General features: G+C 38.9%; 1 long non-coding RNA gene across 1 annotated transcript; it reads right to left on the bottom strand.

Annotated features, from left to right (window-relative positions):
• Window positions 1–1355: 1355 nt before the first annotated feature.
• LOC108930968 (uncharacterized) lies at window positions 1356–2804 on the bottom strand. The gene is made up of 4 exons (XR_001965878.1): window positions 2738–2804; window positions 2247–2341; window positions 2019–2056; window positions 1356–1368 (listed from the first exon to the last, which is right to left on the bottom strand). It is a non-coding gene; the product is annotated as an uncharacterized LOC108930968 (long non-coding RNA).
• Window positions 2805–4248: the final 1444 nt, after the last annotated feature.

Below are 4248 nucleotides of genomic sequence, written 5' to 3'. Positions count from 1 at the left end.
GGACAGGGGCAGCTGGGCCTCTCTGCTCTCCCTGTTGCCACCGCAACCCTACTAGGACAAGCGGAAAAAAAAATGGATGGATGGTTGGACAGATATGTGATACGTGACTGACTCTTTCCAGAAAAGACAAATAAAATAAACACAAGGGTAAACCTCCAGTTTGAGGTAAGATTACATGCAGTTGTTTGGATACCTGAGATGAAGGAGAGGAGAAAAAAAGTTTGTCTGGTGTCTGTAATGTCAGTCGTATTCTCCCAGTTTATAAAAACATGGTCTGTTTGGTAGCTCTGACATTGATGGCACTCTTTCTCTATTTCCTCATGCCGTGAAAGAGCAGAAATGAGGAGATCATGTTTTTCCATTAAGGTGTTTTTTATGAGGTGAGAACTTAGTAAATGAAATTCATAACATTCCACACTCTTGTCAACTAGGAACTCTTATAAACTTGCATCTCATTATACAGGGTGTACATGTATTGAAAAAACAAGGACAGCTGGTAGTGTAGTGGTTAGAACTGCTGCCTTTGGCTCTAAAGGTTGCAAGTTTGATCCCATTTCTAGCTGTAGTATCTTTGAGCAAGGTACATCTCCTGAAAATCCTGAAGGAAGACTACCCAGCTGTATAAATGGGTAAATAATTGTTAGCTTAACATTGCAAAGAACTTTGGAGAAAAGTCTCAGACAAATGTAGAAAGAATTGTCAAACTTTGTGCAGTTTTTAGTGCTGAACTTTGTTCTGCCTCTGTTGTGGAGCTGCTGAACACTTTGTGCAAGATCTCAGTGATAGCGAACAATATGAGGCGACTTACTGGAGAACACGGGCAAATCATTGAGAAGGAAATGGCTACTAAACAGCTGTACTATATTTATAGATGCTATTTGAAAAAGAGTTTGTAAACAGCCATTGAGTGGAGACTCTGACTCATCTGTGGTTAAGCTGAGTGCAACCGTCCATCTACACCAAAGACACTGGAGGTAACAGCTATTCTGGTATTTACAGCACAGGTTACACTGCAGCAAATGTGTTGTTGCATCTAATGCATGACCTTGATGTTCAAATCTCTTTGACAAGCTCTACTGGAAATGCAAGCATGTGATACACTCACCTGTTAGTGGTGAAACACCAAAGAGCTGTAGGTCACTGCATCATCAGGCTCTTTATAGAATTGTTCTTTGATTTCCTATGAAAAAAGGAATTTAACCACCAAAAAAAAGATTGTTGTTTCAATTATATATTCAGCAATATATATGCAAGTGCTTGTCTGTAAAGTAATAATTTAACTGAACTTACTTTGTTTCGTGATCCATGACATTTGATGACCACAGTGCTGTATGTGACATCTGTGGCACAGTTAGGGTCTATATGTATCTGTGAGAGAAGAGATACAGTGAGTTTCACACAGCAATACACCTTCACATACTGTATGTCGGGCTCTCTTTTAGCAATCTCTAGTATGCAACACGGGGCACGGTGGGGCAGTGGGTTTGGCATGTGGTTGTTCTCTGGTGCTTCTGAGGTTTGAGCCCCACTTGATGTTCCTTGTGACGAGCTGGCATCCCATCTAGGGTATGTACTCTCCCCCTCCAGCCTTGCACCCTGTGTTGCGGGGTTGAGCAACCGGGAGCTCAACCCCGCTTGGGACAAGTGGTTTCAGTCAATGTGCGTGTACTGTGCTTCAGAGATTAATTTCAAACACATTTGCATTAACTAATTTAGCTCATCCTTTTCTCCAAAACAACCTGCAATGTTAATCTACCTACAGTTATTTACCCATTTATACAGCTGGGGAGTTTTACTTGAGCAATTTAGGGTAAGTACGTTGCTCAAGGATACTACAGTCAGGGGTGAGATTCAAACCTGCAACATTTAGGAACAATAGTTAACAAAAGAAAAATAACCTAAAGTAATGTCATTACTGAAAACCTGTAAATGAAGGTCCAGGAGATCTATTGTATTAATTATTTTCGACAATTATATTAGCTAAGACTGAGAGATCAGCTAAATTATGGACAACTTACTCTATTGGTTGTTTCTCTTCTCGCTGATTTGTTATTCTCTGAAAAAGTGTGAAAAGAAAGTTGTCTGCTTTAAAAACATGTCTGTCAGCAGATGTTAAAGTGTTCACACTAATCACAGTACATTTATCATCTCTATCATATTTCTTATTGAAAGGGAAATAACTTCTGCTATCATTTTGTCAAAAATTCTAGGACATTGTTTTGATTTCGGCAGAAAAAGAAACTTACTACGTTTTTGACACAACTTCCTGGTTACTATGACAACCACCCCCAGAACCAGCAGAAGTCCACATGATGACAGGAGTGTAAGCAGCATAGAACGACTGTACAGCAAAAGGTGCAATGTTTCAGTTTAGCATCTTCACAAGCTGATGGGGTCCTCTAACACATTTCACTGCTTTTTTACAACACACATTAACAGCACAAGTAAAACATGGGAAACTAAAACATCAAACTTTCAAGCGAAAACTAAAAAATTTCCGATTTCCAAAAAAAAATTTAAATCTGCCAACATCCTTATGTCTAGGCAAGATATTTAATGAACTTGAATTAAGTTTGTCTCCATTAACAAAGAAAGGGGAATGATTTATTCTGACTGTCCATAGTCATCTTCTCTCCAGCATTTACAGTTAAACTGCTGCTGGAGTTGAGAAAGAGTAATGAATAATGTAATGTGAATAAAGTAAAATGAATAATGAAGAGAAATACCTATAAAGTACCTTTTTGTTTTCCTTCTGTAATCCTCACTTTCACTGGAATTGGAGACAAACATAGCTGAAGCTGAAGGTGTATCTGTGGTCACTGCAGTCGATGGTTGTTTCTCAGTTAAACTCGTTGGGTTTATTGGTGCTGCAGTTGCTGCAATGAGTCAGAAATCAACCCTGATTGAGTGAAGAAAATCAGTCTTGCTATATTTTAAAGTGAAGATTCAAAATCTATCTGACAAAAATCTGCTTCTTGAAATGTAGAACAGGTATTAATTTCACACCATCAAAATATTTCATTTATTATGTTAAACACATATGATGGTTCTCAGTTTCATATCACTTTGAACTGTTTTTTCTTTTTATTTCTGTTCAGTTTTTCACTTACTCTGTCTTTTCTGAGTTACACTGATATGAACAGGAAACTGTCGGTCTCCAACAGAGCACCAGTACCAGCCTGTATCCTTCTGCTCCAGGTCCCTCACTGTCACACTGAAGACCCCAAGTGCAGAGTTCACCTTTAGGGTCACTCTCTGTTGGGATTTTCCTCTGGTCCAGGATCTTACACAAAAACTGTTCTTTTCTGATCTGCACCACTTCTTCTCCCTGTCTCTGTAACTGTGGCTGTAAAAACAGTGTACAGTGACACTGTCCCCCGATTGCGCCTCCACCATGTTGTCCTTCACTGACATATCTGGAGTGTCTGGAAACAGAGACAGAACGGATGAGGAAAAGTGATGAGCGTATTAACCCAAATAAAACCAGTCCTTACAGAGGCTCTGTTTTCCTTTAACCTCAGTCTGTACATTTTTCCTGTGAGTTATTTAATCAGATTCATGTGCAAATTCTTCCCATAGCTCAGTTTATCTTTCAGGTCTGAACTTTGTGTCTGTGACCCTCATTATAAGGCTCTTATGCATAAAGGTTTTTGGTTCTCATCTCACTCTCTGTTATTCACAACTGCTGAACTTCTCTCAGCATTCTCAACATTCAAGAAGGTTCTCAGAACATGTCTCTTTCAGACTCACTTCTCCTCTGATTTACTATGTGGTCAATCAGTGTGTACTGTGGTATCTGTTTAATAATTAAAATTAAAAACAAAATAATTTCTAGCTCCTCATGTGATGTGCACTGGTTTATATTGTGGAATGTGACAAATTGACTGTACTCAAGAATCGTGTGTTTGCATCTAAATCTCTCCTTCTGTTGACGTAATGCACTTTTTGTATTGCTCTCTGAGATGCAAGTGGATTTGGAGAAAACTGTCTGGTAAATGAATATATGTAAATGTAAATGCAATGATCAGAGATTATAAGACCTCCTCCAAAGATGGACTGCTGTATGAGGACTGCTGTGTAGAATGTTGTGTCACCGAATGTACTGTCAATATCCACTGAAACGTAGTAATTATTGCAAATATTATACTAAAGGCTTCTTACCAGTGACTGTAATGTAATAGGGATCATCCAATTCATTCCAACCCCCGTACTTTCCAAGACACCAGTATGTACCAGAATCGCTCTCCT

This window comes from Scleropages formosus, chromosome 1 (genome assembly GCF_900964775.1).
Source record: "Scleropages formosus chromosome 1, fSclFor1.1, whole genome shotgun sequence".
In the NCBI taxonomy this organism is placed as follows: Eukaryota; Metazoa; Chordata; class Actinopteri; order Osteoglossiformes; family Osteoglossidae; genus Scleropages; species Scleropages formosus.
This window is presented reverse-complemented; position numbering and strand designations above follow the sequence as displayed.